Source organism: Xyrauchen texanus, chromosome 30 (assembly GCF_025860055.1).
Source record: "Xyrauchen texanus isolate HMW12.3.18 chromosome 30, RBS_HiC_50CHRs, whole genome shotgun sequence".
Classification (NCBI taxonomy): Eukaryota; Metazoa; Chordata; class Actinopteri; order Cypriniformes; family Catostomidae; genus Xyrauchen; species Xyrauchen texanus.
Window position 1 is genome coordinate 160,159 of NC_068305.1, and position 18,793 is coordinate 178,951.

Genomic DNA, 18,793 nt, shown 5'->3' on the forward strand with positions numbered 1-18,793 from the left:
GGAATATCAAAACATTGTGCAACCTCGAGTTTAGCAGTCCAACATAAAATTATTTTCCAGTAAAATTAGTGCAATTTGAGTAACACTTAAATGTTTTTCTAACAGGAATAACTAAAACATGTGCATTCTTAAACAACTCTCAGTAAAAGAACATTTGTAACAAAACAATTCACTAGGTAGGAACCCAATAATGAAAATTACGGGTAGAGGTCGACCGATATTGTTTTTTCAGGCCGATCTTTTGAAATCCGGGTCGGCCGATGGCCGATTAATGCTGCCGATTTATTTTGGCCGATATGTGCTTGTTTTTAACCTCTTATTTGAACCTTTTATTTGAAAAATAAAATGTAACACAAATAATTACTTAAGATAGACAATTTCTCAACAAATACATTTATTGAACACTTGACCAATCTACACTTGTAGACTTAAATTAAAAATGTATAATGTAAAAACATATTGTATAAATAATGTATAACAAATATATTAAATAAACAAAGCAGGTTTTACGAACTGCTCCGAGACACGTAGATTGAGATCCAAATGCAGCTTTAATTAAGGGGCAATCCAGACACGTTATCCAATATTCAGAGCATCCAAGAGAAGCACAGGCATAACTAGGATGGGTATCGTTAAGTTTTAATGGTATTACTACTCTTACCGATACTGCTTATCGATCCGGTACTTTAACGGTATTTTTAACAGTTCTTTTTGTTATATATATATATTAAACAAAGATAAACGTTATATAGGCACAGTGATTTAATTTCAGGAAGGTCTACTAACATTACTGCTCAGGTGTGGTCTAAAAAGAAATCTAATGAAGTAATCAATTGTAAAATAACACTGCATAGTTTATCATAGATAGATTAATGCTTATTAATGCAGAAGTTATTCATTCAAGAGCTGTAAGTGATTTTCTCTTTGCCTTTTGTTGTTTGATTCGCAGTAATGGCTCAATCGTCAGCATGTTTATTAGGATGCTTCCCCTTTAAGACCGAGTCTAATAGACTCCTGATGCACCATATTTTCTCCCAACTATTTCCATAACTACATCCATTTAAGACATAAACCGTGTTTAAGTGAATCTCCAAGCCGGTCGTTTTGACATATTTTTGTGTATAGTTGATCGTTTAGACGCGCACATGAAACCCAAAGTAGCCTATCGTTTGCTTGTCTCGTTGTGGTCTGTATCGGAGCGCGCGCCGCCTTGGGAACGGTATCTCTTGCGCTCTTTTTATTATTAAACGCGTCCCGCAATTTAGCAACAGTTGCTAGACTGCATTTTACAGCAATCACCGATCGTGCTGATTCTGATGTTAAGTTTGAGTTTTAGGGAGAAATGTCAGTGCACCGCTGTGAAGGGAAGGAAGTTGTGCTAGACAGAATGCGGCTTATGTATAAATATTCTTTTTATAATCTTTGGAAGGCGAAATCTAAACTAAAATCAGACTAATATCACAGATCTAAACCAGGCTACGTTTGAATGTTTAGTTCTTTCACTCATTTAGCAGGGCTCGTGTTGTGCTCGCTGTGTTCTCTCTCTCTCTCTCTCTCTCTCTCTCTCTCTGACTGCGAATAGCTAAATTGCATCACAGACAAATGGTTTCATTTATTATACATAGAAATGGCTGGCGAGATAAAATAACTTTCTCTTTATAGCAATAATAAATGTATTTTCTTAATTTCTCCAGTACCGACAGCAGAACCGATAATGTCCGAGCTTACCAAAGCCAGTCCTTCAACGGCCTATAGTGCGCTGGTATCTTTTTATTACTTATTTCTCTGCATTGAGTGACAACCCTCTCAAATATAAGACACACAAACAGAACAAATAAAAGTCTCAGATTCACTGTCTGTAATTACAAAATTCTTGCTTACTTATTGTGACATGATAGCAACCCTTCTGCTGTGATAATGCAACTTCAACTACGCTATCAATATCCAAAGTAGCCGAACGTCATGTTGCCTAACGCGTTTGTCCCGTTTTTTCTTGAAGTTGGAAGTAACATATCAAACGTTTTTAATTAAATATAAAGACGTTATACAAATTTAATCCTTACCGTTTTCTCCAAGGAACTTAGCTCCTTCCTTAGGCACTGGATGAGGGTACCTCACTCTGCTGGAATATTACTCTAGGGGCAGCTTGCGTAGAACACGTGTTCCACAACAACACTAGGCTGCCCACAGATGCGCCTGCCTAATAATCGGCTTGATATATTTGGATTTTGGCCGATGCCGATTATGTTAAAAAAGGCACAAAAAAAAAATAAATAAATAAAATCGGCCGATTAATCGGTCGACCTCTAATTATGGGGGTCACGATTGTGAAATTTGGCTGACAATTACTTGTGATTATGACTATGATTACTGTTTTAGGACTATGATTAAATGTGTGTTTTAGGTGTTTCACGAATATGATGATTCATTACCATACAAACTCACTATGTGTGAACAAAGTCATTTATACAAATTTAGCTTGGGTCATATAATAAAAAATGGGTATATGATTTCCTTTTCAGGCTTCAAAAACGTATGAAATGACAGTCAAATAAAATTATAAAATAACTAAAATATCTCTCTCTTTATTTGTCCGATTTACTTTTGATCCATTGGACTTTCAATGTTTTGTTTCTTTTGTAACCCAGCCAACCTGTATAGCTATTATATTATATATTATATTATGCAATTATTAAATTCTTCACTTTCACCCATTATTTTAATGCTCTCTGATTAACTCACAAGCCCTTATTTCTCATGAAGGAAGACTTTGAGATTCTGTTTCTTGCATTTGATCATCTCCACAGAAATAGTGCAGGACATCTCCTCGGTCTCACTGCTGCACTGTAACACTGCGTGAATAAACCCACAATGACCACGGATATCTGACATTACATGGCCGTAAAGTGAAAATGGAGCGCTTTGCGTTCACAAAACAAATCCGTTTATACCTTTTTATATTTTGGCGGGAGTTTGGCACAAGTCTCAGTAGATGGTGTGCTCATCAGAGCGCTTGAGAAGTGGTTCATCTTCACACACTCTAAAGAGAGCTGCTCTTGTGACGTCCGTGGTGTGGTTCCCTGAGATGTTTGGAGTTCAAGTGAATGAGATACAAGTACTTTTTCCTCCCTGCTCACTGACGAGTGAAATGTTAAAATGTACTTGCCAGGGGCTAACAGACGTTTTTGGTTGCATAGTGCGAAATATACTTGCAATGTAGAGGGCTGCATGGCCGTTGAAGTAAAGAGAACATATAAAAGGTCCAAATAACAAAATTAGATGACACATGGTGTAAAGTTACATTAGCAGTGGTGCAGAAATGACTTTTAACATGGGGGCGATGTGGAAACATTTAAAAAATATATTTTAAGTGACTACTACTAACAGAAACATGTGTTGTAATACTATATCATGTTTGGGTGGGGACAAAAAGTAAACCGGACTTACGGTGCTGCCGTCTTGACAAGCGCTCCGGGATGCTTTCGCTTCAAGTGTTCATTCATGGCGGTTGTACGGCTGTGATGAGCCATTTCCAATTTGCATATCTTACACAGCACCACATCGTTGGGTCTCCGGCTAAAATACTCCCATGCTTTAGATCACCATGGGCAAGTTTTCTTTAGCTGCAGTTTGTTCTTCGGGGAATCCATGCTTAAACCGGGCACTGCCATTTAAATTATTGCATTGCGACGCACCGAAACATGTTATGCAAATTGACGTATTTCTGTAATCGATAACGTCGATGAATCGTCCCAGCCCTAGTTTGTATTCAGCTTTTACTCTTGTTTTTGAGGGCATATTTAAACATACGGATCAATGCAATCCATAGGTATTACGTACATTACTCAACAAGATTGTCAGAGATGACATCTATGCTAAAGATGACAGATAAAGTAATTACCTTATATTGTATGAAATATGTCTTAACTTGCTAAATTCTGTTAACTGTTACAGATCATTATTAACATCGAGCAGATGGTTGTATCTGGATTTTTGCCATAGCATATAATATAACTGATTGAGAATCCCACCATTTTACTTATCAAATAGCCACGATCTGCCAAACTTAGTGTAGCTGGTAAAAAAAGTCCCCTTGCAGAACAAAACATTGCACAAAATAAGATGACAACAGTGTAAGAAAAGCTAACAAAGTTGGCAAATATAACAACTTATTGGGATTAGCTGCAGAGGATACAGGTGTTTCAATGTTTATTATGATTCAATGCCTGGTTTGTTAGCAGTCTGGTGTTGTCTGGGTCCAAAACATTGTTGCTCCATCCACTGTTGGATTTTCTTATGTCCTTCTAATGTTCCCTGCACTCCTTTAAGTGTTTTTCAATTAGTTTAAGATTTGGTCAATTGTCTGATTGAAGGCAATTTACTGTTAACCCAGCCACAGACTAGCTATAATGAAAATGAGCAAACTGCATTTGAAATTTGAAATACAGTTATAGATAACAATGTGATGCAAGCACCGAATCAGGCAGAAACTCCAGCACTATCAGTAGATTTCACAGTGATTGGCAGTGTGTTTTTTTTCTCTCCTGTTTGGACCTGCCGCTCTCCACTCTCTCTATGCCAGTGGACACACATCGACATGTGGTTTTCTGTGTTCACACAGCTAACCAAACACGTGTGCGGACCTGAATAGTGCTAATGGAGAGATGGGGGTTTCACAAAGCACATTATCTAAGTAGCATGTAAAAACGCTCATAAATTAACAAGAGCTCTGAAATGCTCTTAAGACCATTAAGTGAACTAAAATTTTGATCATTGGAAAGATATTGTACACCATTTCAGAGGATACAAAAAGTATTGAAAACAAAACTGCAATTAATTCATAAGCAGTGTGTGCATGCAAAGTGAATGACAGGTCTCAATTTACATGACAGCTAATAGTGATGTCACAGTACCAAAATTTCAGTAGTCGGTACCAATACCAGTGAAATTTCACGGTACTCGATACCATTTTCGGTACCAAAGCAAAAACAGGTTACTAAACAACACTCTTTTATTAACAAAGTCTACAAAACATTAGCAGCAGAACTAAGAACAGAAATATGCCATTGAGCAACACTTTCATTTAAATATATTAATTTTTAATTGTAACAAAACTGAACAATGTATGCTTTAAGTATTTTTGAACACTTATATAAGATTTGCTTCAACTTTTAATTTAAGTTTTTACCAAGTACTAAAAAAAAGGCTAAATAAACAAGCATACAATAGAATTAATAAAAAACTACTTCCAAATGTGCAAAGTGCTCTCATATTAATAAAGCTGCATATTGCCAATTTTCTTCATGATAAGAAATGCACAGTGACATATATTATGATTAAATAAGTTGCGAGCAATCGCGTTTTAATTTAGCTGCATTTAGCATGCACGCTTGAGGGATGATGTCCCAGAGGCAGAATCTCTCTCAGCTATGGCAAGCCGTTTGAACTTTTATTCATTTCCAGGATATGAATCCTTGATATCAACAATTCAATTTTCACTAGTTAAAATTATAGTTATTGATATCAGGAATTCGATATCTACTAGTAACAATGGCAATTTTTGATATCAGAAATTACATTTCCACTAGTAACAATGCTAATCCTTGATATCAACAATTACATTTTTACTAGTTAAAATGCTCATTCTAGATATCAAGAAATGTATTTCAACTAGTAAAAACTATAATTCTTGATATCTGTAATTGTATTTTCACTAGTGAAATGCATATGCAGAAATTGTGGGGGTGGGGGGTCAGGACCCCCCCATCTGAGGGTTGTCCCTCCCTAAAATATGTGTATTGTAAATAATATAATTATATATTCTTAAAATTATTGTTTAAGAAATAAAATAATACAAATGCAAACGGGGCAACAACAAAAAACCCCTTGGTGTTCCCTTAAAAAATTGCTCTTGAGAATTGTTGTGTTTATTGTCCCCACCAACATTTTGATGAAATTTTCGCCCCTGGTGTAATGTCACCATACGCTGCCATTCAAAATTGTTGATATCAATAATTTATTTCTTACTAGTTATAATTCCAAATACACATATCAGCTTTGTATTTCTTACTAGTAGAAATATCGTTTTTGATATCAATAATTACATTGTTACTAGTAAAAATGCGGATTCTTGATATCAAGAATAACGTGGTTACTAGTAAAAATCTATATTCTAGATATCAACAATTGAATTGCTACTAGTAAAAATGTTAATTTTTGATATCTGAAAATGTATTTATGATATCAACATAATTTCAGATATCTAAAATGGCTTTCTTACTAGTAACAATCACATTCATGATCAGAAATGAACATTGTCACTAGTAGCAATTCAATTGTTGATATCAAGAATAGACATTTCAACTAGTGACAATTGAAATCTTGATATAAAAAGGTTTTTACTAGTACGAATTGTATTTCTGATATGTGAAATTGGAATTTCAACAAGAAATCAATTCTTGATATCAACAATTGATTTTGAATGGCAGCCTATGGTGACATTTCACTAGTGAAAACACAATTACAGATATCAAGAATTATAGTTTTTACTAGTTCAAACACAATTCTTGATATCTAGAATGAGCATTTTAACTAGTGAAAACTGAATCGTTGATATCAAGAATTCATATCCTGGAAATGAATAAAAGTTCAAACTTGCCATACTCAGCCGGGTGAAGTTTCAATCTCTCCCCCTGAGATCGAGACATTCGCGCAACTCATAGAAGAGGCACCGACCACACAGAGAAATGCCAGTTTCTGAGTTTATAGTTATTAACATGACCTGCTTCTGTATTATTTGAACTTTAATAAAGCAATTTTACTGCATTTAAGATGTTACGCCGGGATGTTTCCTTTAAAGAGCTCTGCCTCCGCTTATTACACAACGGTACATGCTTCTGATTTTTTTATTTTTTTTTAATCATTCCCTAATACTTTGGGATCTACATAAATTAAAGGTTGAAAGTTTCGAGTGCATCTGGACTGATCTGTGTAATTCTTCCTCCATCAGGCGTGAACTGCTGCTCTCATGCGATATCGTTACAGTTTAATCTGATTTCATGTTATGTTAAATGAGATCAAACGACTATTAGACAACGAACATTTTTCTCATCAATTTTGTATTTTCGACGATGTCGATAATGTCGACTAAACGTTTCAGCCCTAATGTAAATGATAATATGCTTTTAAACTCACCTGCTTTATTTGCTTGAATAAATCCGGGTGTGTGTCTTTATTAAGTTTGAAGTGTTTCCTCCCATCGTCAGAAAATTGTGAAAGCAGCGTTTACAAATAGGTTTTTGCTGATCTATGATGTTTCCCTTTTCATCAGCCTCAAATGCAAATAATTTCCAAACCTGGCATGATTCAGTTGAGACTGGCGGCAGCAGCAGCTTGCCGCAATCTTTTGCTTGTTGTGAGCGTTCGAAGGTTCCCGCCTCTGCATGGGTACAGGGTAGACCCGGTACTCGGTACCTTCAGAAATTCTGGTATCGTAAATAATTTTTTGTTTGAGTACCGACTTGGTACCGGGGTACTGGTATTTTTGACAACACTAACAGCTAATACAGTGACACGTTATATTTGCCTTTTGTAAGCATAACTAACAATAGATGTTTTTATTAACCTCATGAGACCTGAGCGTGACTGCTTTGTGCATTTTCCATTTCCTTTTTTGATTTCTAACTAGTAGCCCCTAATAAACCTGCAAAAAACTTTTCAGAGCAAATAGTTTTCCTTTAAACTGATATCCTATTATGTGGACAGTAAGACTAAGTTCACACCAATTTTTGGCAACATTTATGATAATTATTACTATTATGGCTATATTAAATATTAAGAGTACAATTAGCTCTACATATTAATTTATGAGATTGAACTTTTGCATCAAAAAATAACTATTACATAGTGTAAATATATAACATCTTGTTTTTATACATTAAGAGGGAAAAGCAATGCATTAAACTGAATGAATTGTAATTGTATAATAATAATATTGTATTTAGAGACAAAATTCAAGAAATTAAATCATGGATTATGGTAGATTAGTCGCATTACCAACATAAAAATACAATCAATTATGGTTTTATCAACTGACAGCATCAGGCAACATCCATTAATTGAAAACAATAGTAATAATATATTTGTGTCGGAATCTCTCACTGTCACACACCATTCTAATGCGGTCCAGTTAAACAGTCTCATCAGCAGCTTACATAGAGTCATCTCCATAGAAACAGAAAAAGTGACTTGTCACGTCTCGTCTCTGCGCATCATCATTACTGGTGTAGGGTTACCTCTCAGGGTCAAACATGCTTGGCATTGCAAGAAAGAGAAAATTATGTGAGCCCGGAGCGCTTTGTGTTCACAATGCACGTTATTAGCAAACCAAACCGCAGGCTGCAAACAAACCGTACTCCGAACACCTTCCGAGATGGTCTCGGTTCAGTTCACTTTACAAGGGTATGAGATCATTTGGATTTTTCACATATAGGCCAAAAATCCTGTGAACCGTGCTCAGACCTCTAAAATAGACCAAGTGTGAAAACACCTTTGAACAAACAAGTGATTTGTTGTTCAAATCAGTGCAGAAGCATTTTACCAATCAGAAATAAGTATAATTAATTCTGATTTAAAGTAACATCCAGCATCATCCGATCACTGTCAACCATGTTCAAATAAAATGATCTATAAACAGTGAATCTATGTACTGATGATCATTGTCCCATGATCGAAACATCATCTGCAGCCTGAAACTGAACTTTTGATCAGATTTTAGGAGTGAACGCACTTAACTGCATAGAGAGCTATAGGATGCTCCCTTGCTCCCTATTTAGTGCATGACTTAACCTGCAGTGTGCTGTCTGTCTGCACTGTTCTCAGAACAGTTCTATGCATTTATGCATCTTATTTTCATCTAACTCCATATAAAGCCTCTGAAAGTCATATTTTTCAGCTTTTGAATGCACCCACATAATGCAATAAGCTAATGCACAAAGGAAAATCCATTTGTGATATTAGAGTATTGAATTTATTAGTTGATAGATTAGTTGATAAGGCCATTCGTGCACAACCCGAACATCCCTTGCAGTTAAAAGAAAGCAGAAAACAATCTCCTGCACTGTTAAAAGGACTGAACTGATTTCTGCTAGCATAGAGACTATATGTGTGACACTATTGTGCAATCTGTTTTGGAAAAAGAGGGAGGAGAAAATGACACATTAAATGTAGTCAGTTTACCGTTTGCTCAATGGGAAATGTGCTGCACCCCCACCCCCCCAGGCTAAAGAGGCCATTTAAGACAAGAGTTGCAAAACACAAGCAATATCATTTTATAACAGTGCTCTAACTGCTCATTTGTTTGAGATACAGGTAAACCATCCATTCAAGGCCCTCAGCAAAGTCACAACTAAAAGCAAAAAACTGCTGCTTCACAACACACCTGGATCGCTACACACCATTCCACACCCAAACAATGAACGCACAACACAACAGACAGAAAAAGATATATGCTGCTCTTATCGGCATTACAACATGGGTGTTTTGAGTAGTGGTTAAAGATCAAGGATGGTAATGAGACGGATCTGGTTCTGTGCATGTTTGACTAGTCGTTCATCAACAAAATCAATTAAAGGACAGATGCATCATTTTGGAGAGGGTTTTTAGTACGCTGACATTAGGCCTGTAGCGATTATTACATAATTATGGTGTACTTTCATTTCCAATCAAATTTTACTATCCAAATAAGGGAACTTTATGTGAATATAGAAATGCCATGAACATCACATTTCAGGTCTCATTTTCCTGTGCTATAATGCCTATACTATATGCAGTATATACTTAAAATTAACCATCTCATGGACCTGCACAAAACACAGAGTGGTCTCTCCAAGAAGAGCACCTGAAGATTAAATGCTCGCTCTGGTGTAAGTGAGCCATCTGTAGATGGTTGGCGCCAAACTGCCATGAAAGTACACCGAAGGATTTTGATAGTGAACGCAATGTGAGCGTTCTGTTTTCACGTAAATTTAACGGCCATGTAATATGATGTAATGAGTGTTACTTTGGCAAAAAGTATTGCTAAATGACTACTTCCTTACAAAATGTGCAATGTTACAAGACATCTGTGATCATTTAGTAGCTTTTGGATGAGAGAATTGATTGGAGCGGTAAAGACTTCAAAGTTATGAGAGACCTGCAGGAGTTATAGTGGAGTGGAAACACCAGGCTGCCAAACACCATTATCATCATACATTTGTTTGTTACATGGTAATGCATTAGTGCATCTATGGCAGTGTCACTCATGGTCTAGGAGTGCCCCCAACACTACACATTTTGCATGTCTCTAAAAGCGAACACACCCGATTTATCTCATTAGCTCGTTGGTAGAAGCTCTCTGAAGCCTTATGACCTGCACTGGGTGTATCAAATTAGGGAGACATCCAAAATGTGCAGTGCTGGGGGTATTCCAGAAACAGAAACACTGATCTATGGAAATAAAATCTGATCAGAATCTGGATATCCATTAACCATGAATGCATAAAAGAGACAATCTTCTGCTGGAGACAGCAGACTTTCCTCAATAACTTTCACATGGAGTCACAGTAAGAAAATTAGTCTCTCAAATGACCCAACTTCAGTCTGTGGACACAGAACAAGAAAATAAACATGACATGAAATAAAATGATAATGAAGCTCTCGTTTTGTGAGAAAATTAACTAGAATAAAGAGAAATTGAGACATAAGACCAGACAGTCTTTATAAAGCATACCAAAAGCTGATTTTGAAAGAATTAACTTCCAAAGCATTCCTAGAGCACTCACGAGTCAAAAATGAGAGGTGAATGGAGAAAGAGAGAAATGGGTTGTCTCAGTTTCCTCTTTTTCCCCCATCGCTGACCTTATGGACAGTTACTGAGGCAAATCAGATAGACAGAGGTGAGTAATATTGTGCTAAATTTACTTGAGTAAATTGTTGGAGAAAATTTAGTTTTAAGAGTAGGGTTAATAATGGGTACTTTTAATCAAGTAAATTTCTAATGAAAAATTTGCTCTGTCACTCAAGTTGAGTTCATGACTGCAGCAGCAGTAAGCACTCAAGAAACACTTTCTATTGTCATGCAATGCCTTCATTTTACACCAAGACAAATTGATATTTCAAGATTACACTTGCAGCTCCCACTTAAAACTAGTTGCGGTGAGTTTTGGTGATTGTGATAACATGAGCTTGTCTGTGTTGTGGTGATGGTCATTTTCAGGGTGATTATTTATGGGCTCTTATGGGTTATCAGTTTCTAAGTATACATGTGCTGAAATATATCAGTGCCTGCTGTATAAATCCTTGTAAATGTTCATGTTGTGTAATTGTGTAAATGCCTTTTGCTCTGCCTATCGCATGCGTGAGTGTTTATAAGAGCACATCTCTGCACACAGCACAGCAACTTTGCCTTTGACAGACATGGCACATTTTTCTCATGGACAACAGAGAACAAAATAAATAAGGCTTTAACATGCTTCCAAATGCAGAGATAAGGTGCAATTTACATTTACTGTACAGAACTAACGATCCAAATTCTTTCTAAACTGAAAATACTGTAATTACACTTAACTAAGAATCCATGCAAGACTTTAAAATGCTGTGAAATAGTGATGGTAGCCATAAATAAAGCATGATCTAGCTTCTTTTTATTCAACATTATATATAATTGGGTCTGTGGAATATTGTTTTTCACATTTTTCACCGTAATAATTACTAGTAACTGGTTTCCGAACTTCTCTTCTAATTGACAGATTCTTCCAAATCTGACAAGCGTCCTTAAAGTGATAGTTCAAATATAAATTCATATTCTATCATCATTTCCCCGCCATCGTGTTGTTCCAAACCCGTGTGATTTTCTGTATTTTGTGGACCCCAAAAGATGTTAGACATTATATAAACACATCTGCATGATTTCAGTAAGTGTGGTTAGTTGCTGTACAGCTGGAGTTGCGCTTACTGTCCTCTGCTGTCTGGGATTCACAAAAACATGAAGATGGTACTTCAAGCTTGAATTGCTCAGATGGTAGGAACATTCCTTATCAAGGCTGGGTAATGTTGCAGATTACCCAATTCAATTCAATTCACAAGCTCTCTATTCGATTCATTTCGATATCAATTCAAATGGGTATATTTAATTTATAATGTCCCTTTTACTTACATATGAAAATTATTTTCCAGCTAATGCTGTTAATTATAAAGCTGACCTTCAAACTATGTATATTACAAACATTTTAATTTTACCAATTATATTTGATTACTTTTTCATCATTTTGGTCACATTTTGGCTTTTTAAAATTAACAAATTACAATTCCATATATTATTTTTGTTACGCGTTTATTGTTTAATTGCATAGCATGTACTATTTACAAGTATCTACATTGATTTGTTGATCACGGACTATAACCGGTACTTTCTGTAAAGAGCTTCTGTAAATGAGCACAGGTTAATGAGACTCGAACTGTTTTCTCTCATCTTTGCTATGTTAGATTCTAATACAATTTTTATTTTTGATCAAAACTGACTGTGAAAAACAGAAAAGATATTAAAATACCTCGTTTACATGCACTTATAAAGATGCCAAATGGTTTTAGCAGAAAGTGGCGATCTGAAGCATCATGTAAATAAGAATGCTGATTCCCTTACGCCAGGGGTGCCCACACTTTTTTGTGTGATGATCTACTTTAAAATGACCAACTCAATAAGATCTACCAACTAAAAAAAACACAGTTTCATTTAAAATAAGAAAATGCTTGTTGGGACTACTGCATGTATCCCTACATGGGATTCATCTTGTAATTAATAAAAAATATATATAATAATGTTCAATGTTTTAAAACTAAACCCAAAACACCTACAGCACAATAGATTACAATAGCCAGGGCATTTACCTTATTCTGACGACTTGCACTGAATGGAATCAGACAGTTTTGCCTAATATGGGCAGTAGCATCGCAAATTTCGCGCTCTGTTCTCAGAAGTCCTTGGAAGGCGCATATGCGCAAACTTAGTTGTCATGGCAACTGAATAAACAAAACCTCGCCTGGTCAATATTTAATCATCAAGTGCAAGTGAGACAGAAACTAAAAGGAGGAAAGACGTTATATTTATTTTTATTAAAATTTAACGAAAGTACATTTAAATTTTGTGCGATCTACAAGCATTGCCTTTGCGATCGACTGGTAGATCGCAATCGACTGGTAGATCGCGATCGACTGGTAGATCGCGATCGATGTATTGGGCACCCCTGCCTTTACGCCATTTAAGAGATGAAGTGAAATCGTGGGGCTGCTGAGGCTCAGGTGGTAGAGCAGGCTGTCCACTAATCGCAGGGTTGGCAGTTTGATTCCTGGACCCTATGACTCCACATGCTGAAGTGTCCTTGGGCAAAACACTGAACACCAAGTTGCTCCCAGTGGCAGGCTAGCGCCTTGCATGGCAGCTCTGCCATCATTGGTGTGTGAATGGGTGAATGAGACGCAGTATAAAGCGCTTTGAAAACCACTAAAGTTATAAAGGCGCTATATATGTGGAGACCATTTACCACTTTAACACACCTAAAGCCCAATATGTCAACACAGCAGAAAGAATTCAACATTTCTGGAAGTACAGTGGGAAGATAACATACACCTATAAGCTATACCCATTTATACACATCAATGTAAAATAGCGACTGTCCCTAACATTTGTGTATATGCAAGATTATGCATTATGCAAGAAGAAAATTACACTACTGCAGTGCAATTTCGCTGCAAGGTCACAATAGAAAGTTAAGGAAACACACAACAACAATTCAAGAATATTTTGAAATGAAGCAAAGCAGCAAAGAATAAAATAGCAAAGTTTTCCTCATATCCATCATTTTTCATAAATGAACATGTTAAATTGAAAGCCCTACAATTTTCAATTGAATTTAATTAATTACCCCTTTAAGGTATATATGCATGGTAGCTTTAGGCCTACATGGCAGAGCAGCCACACATGGAATTAATTAAAAGTCCAGCGCCTGTAAACATTTCGCTATGGAGAACCTCTTAGACAAAAACTGGTAATTACTGTTGAAATCCACCCAACATGATCCTCTCAATTGTTGACAATAATGAAAAAGAACTGAATCTCAGGTTTAAACACCAGCATTATTTTATTACAGATCACCATATGGGTTTGTAGGGAAAGTTAATGCAAGTACACATAAATTCACATTACAAAGTTCCATAATTGCTTATTATTTACTCAGGATCAGAAGCATCGCTAGACATTAGTGTCATTCCCGCAAGTTCCACGTTTACAGTGCAACAGACATTCCCGCACACTTGTATTCACTTTACGGTGCAGCGGTGAATGATTCAACCAACAGATACAGATGAACAAATCAAATCAATAAAGTTGTTTTTGTATCAAACTGTAATTCCAGAAACCGCGAGTAAATCCGGTCCATCTCCCCCTCGTGCAGCTGTCAGTGACTTTAAATGATTCAGATCTTTTTTTTTTTTTTTTTCAATTTAGTTGTAAGATATCAGCTCACTTTTAATTCACACAGTTATTTTTTGGAAGCCATTCAACTTAAATATTATTATCATTTGTAAACAAATAATAATAATAATAATAATAATAATAATAATAAGCAAGCAAGAGTGATATGGTCCTTTATCAGCACTGCTGTGATTCAGCCGCAGGACAAGTGCCATAGGTAATTACAGCAGTGCTGATGTAGGGTCATATAGCATGATTGCGAGTGTGATATTGCTTATTTACAACAGTTCAATGAACAAGTAAATTGAAAAAAATAAGGAAAAAACGATTACAGTCATAAAAACGCATTTGTGCTTGGAACTACTTTCTTCATTAGTTCAAGCCTTCATTAGTAATTCAAAACGTTCACTTCAGAAATAGCATCACGGCTTGTGCTGTTTCTGACAAGTTATTGGATAAACAAGGATGGATTGATGGGTGTGTGCGTGTCTATGTGTCTTTGTTTCTGTGTGTGTGAGTGAGTGAGTGATCACCTGTTGCCACTCCCAAGCAGAGATGTGTCTGTGTTTTGAGTCATATGAACTAATTTAATGGTGTTTTTATGGTTCTTTTATGTCATTTTTGGAGCTTGACATAAAGGAACATGACTAACACAGTAACGAATTTGGATAGGGCTCGTCAGACCGATACCCGATCCATCTAAAAGCTTCAGTATCGGAGCACCTAATCTTCATTTGGATTTTCGCTGAACACTATTTGATTACGTGCTGTCCATTGTGCAGATTTTGACGAGTCAGTCCTGGATACTTGTGCCATAAGCATGCTCAGATGGGCACTCCGCTTCTCACGCTCCGCATCAGTTCTGGTGTCATGCTCACACGCTAAATTACGTGACCATTTGCTCCTTTCATTCAAAACATATGTCCTAGTGACACTGTTGCTCCCTGTGCTATAGCCTACCCATCATCACATTTCACTTATGCATCTGTTTGTTTGAAAAGCCTCCTCACCTAAAGTGACAGAGGGATGGATATTATATATTAAGTTAATCAGGTCTTAGAACACAAACTACAATGCAACCAAATGCTACAATTTAGTCAAAATGAATATGAACAAAAATAATATCTGTATAAAATATTAATGATACAATAATAATTTTACAGTAACTGCTTTTAGTGTATGAATCACATTTCTGACTAATGTTCATTGTGAAATTTTTATTTTTGCATCGTTTTATTCAACTTGCATGAATGAGTTGCTAAGTGTTTTTAAGGTTCAGTTCTACTGGCATATCATACAAATGATCCTTGTTTAAGTTCATTGTTAATGACGAGCTTTCTTCATTCTGATAAATTAATGCTGAAAAATAAATCCTGGTTGGTTTGCCATTCAGTAAAATTGCTGCTAATTTAAACATGGTAATTGCTAAACACGCTAGCTGATTTAACCTGGGAAGAGTCAATTTTCCCAGGTTAAATCAGGAGTGAGAACGTGCTTCGGACAAGCTGACTGTCACTGGTGCATGCATTCAGATCTACTTGGTGTATGGATTGATAAAAACAAATGAAGATTAGAAATTAGGCTTATATATTAAACATGTAGAAATAAGGCTTGTATAATAAAACCTCAGTGCCTCTGATACAGAAAAGCTGCACCCCTGTGAGAGAAAATAGAAAGCTCCCACTCGAGGCATTCGTAACGTGTCTAATGAACTTGAGCACGAACAGTGGGTAAAAAAAAGTCAAAGTGTGAACTGTTAATTAATGCAGGTGGGGCTCAATGATCGGAATTCATTTACATTTGAAACCAGAATTGCAGCCTGCCTTGTTACTTATGTACCCAAGTGTAATTAACATTAAGCCTTACTTTTTTCCTATCTTTTTTTCTGTGAGGACAAATGCCCAGCCCTGAATCAGGCTAATCAGCTTGGATGTGGATAAAGACGAGCCAGAGGCGCCAGCTCGAGAAAGACACATGTGTGTTTAAGTTTTTTGTGTGTTGTTTTCAGTTCAGTTACATCATTAAAGTTATGTTGACTGTTCTGCAGGTAAACACCTCCCCTTGCTCTTCCTGAATGCATTACAGTGATTTTATCACAGTAAAATCATGTTAACACACATATTGTTTATGTATTGAGTATATACTTTTGAAATAGTGAGTATTTTAACGTTTATGGACTGACCCCATTGACTTCCATTGTAAGTGTCTTTTATTAAAGAAAAAGAGGGACGAATGGAAATAAATGTATGTGGTAATAAAATCATAAATGCTGTTGATTGAGATTAACTTCTATTGAACCTGTAATATTCCTTTATGGTGGCTCTGTGTAGTATATAAATTCTGTATAAAGAGGCCACATAAAACCAATAGAAAACTGCCCTTTTCATTCAGTTTGAAATTCCACATCAGGCCCACCTCAAAATTTTGATGTAGCACACCGTTTGGCACTTATCTAATATTTTGCCCCAAAAAGTTTTTTTTTTTTTTTTTTTTTTAGGTTTTCCCCTTTCTAAATGGCTTTATCCACATTTCTTTTGCAAAGAAACATTCTCACCACTTTTGGGCAAATTCCATTGAGTTTTTATAAGGCTCATGCATCTTTAAAATGAGCTATGTTAAGACAGGAATACTTTGCTATTTCTTACTCCATGGTGTGCAGTGTATATTTCGCCTACACTTTTGAGAAAGTAGTATACCGTATGCAAAGATAAATGTTTCAAACAATGGTCTTTACATTGTCAAAAATTACAAAATACTATTAGGGTACATGCATACAGAAAATGTTCATGCCATGTAAAAAATGCATCATATAAACAGTAAAACTAGTAATAGTATGCTATTCCATACATAGCCATGGAGATGTATGTGCAATGCTCCCGGCACATGTTATTTACTTCTGATATGATTTCTAAATAAATAAATAATGTGACTTGCTTATTCAGGGGAGTTTAAATAGGGAGATGATGACATGTGTGTTTGATTAAATACTTTTGAATTTTAATATAGTAAAATCTCTAGATTTTTCATTACATTAACCAGTATTTAGATTCAGCAGTACTTTAGAGAGGCAATCAACTATGGCTCATCTGGTTTAGGAATTAACACAATATAAAAGGTGTACAGTACGGTAAAGCAATTTGTGTTATTACAGGCCCAACATTTCTTTTATTTGTTTGGACTTGTCAGTGTCTTCAACTGTTTTGCGTTGCTGTTGTATTTCATTCTTCTGATGTGCTCAGCATCACAAACGTTTGAAAGCAAGATATTTGTAAAGATAAACCCTGAAAATATCTACCATTGACAGGCCTGATAACCTTGTGAATCATTTGCCTAATAAAGATCCGACTCCAGCATCTGTTTATCTGTTTAAAAGTCGATGAATAATGATCAACAGATTCAAGAAACCGACCATTAAAAACACGTTTCAGACCGACATTATTTTAACTAACACTTCTCCACAGATAGCTCATTGACTTCACAACATAATACATGTTTACCGTAAACAAACTGAAAGTAAACAGTGTTTAGTAAATAAGACCGATCAGAGAAAGCAGTTCAATCAGCACCGGACTGAAGAACATTCGCAACTTTATCAAATTTTCTCGTCGCGTCTTCGGCTAATAAAGCGTCGGCACACTTCATAAAAGAGGAAACACGGGATCGTTTGACAACTCGTGTCTCTCCCGACTGCATAAATACTTTGAAGCGTTTCTCTCACCGTGTCAGCCGCCGCCGGACTGCACTGGGCCGGGCCGCTGACAGAACCCAGGCCGAACTCCGTTCAACACCGCGATGAGCGGAGAACACCGCACCACCGCTGTTTCACGCACTCGGGAATTTCTTTTGACAGCTCTTCTTCTTCCCCCTCTGCTCCCCCCGTTTTTCTCTCTTCCTTTCTCGCTTCCAGCAGATAAGAATCAAAATAGAGTCACACAATATGGCGGCCGTACAAGTGAGCACCTATCGCGAGAGTTGAGGAGCATTTTCCGTACAAGGGAGCACCTATCGCGAGACTTGAGGGGCATTTTCCATACAAGTGAGTACCTATCGCGATACTTGAGGGGCATTTTCTTTACGATTGAGCACCTATCGCGAGACTTGAGGGGTATTTTCTGTACAAGTGAAAACCTATCGCGAGACTTGGGGAGATTTTCCATTATGAACTGCTGAAGTCAGAAATCTAGCTACGGGCTGCGTCCGAAACCAGGAAAATACTTCCACTGGAGGCTGTATATTGTGGTAGGATGAAAATAAGGTGCCTTTCAAACTGTTCTGAGACCAGTTTCC

The 18,793-nt window shown here is 36.4% G+C and overlaps 1 protein-coding gene across 3 annotated transcripts in view; it reads right to left on the reverse strand.

Moving 5' to 3' along the window:
- LOC127624112 (TGF-beta-activated kinase 1 and MAP3K7-binding protein 2-like) overlaps window positions 1-18,446 on the reverse strand; it is a 61,356-nt gene extending 42,910 nt beyond the window's left edge. For all 3 annotated transcript variants that reach the window (XM_052098780.1, XM_052098781.1, XM_052098779.1), the window contains exon 1: window positions 18,225-18,446. The gene's annotated coding sequence lies outside the window, so the exon portion shown is untranslated. The remainder of the gene's footprint in view (window positions 1-18,224) is intronic.
- Between the last annotated feature and the right edge of the window lie 347 nt (window positions 18,447-18,793).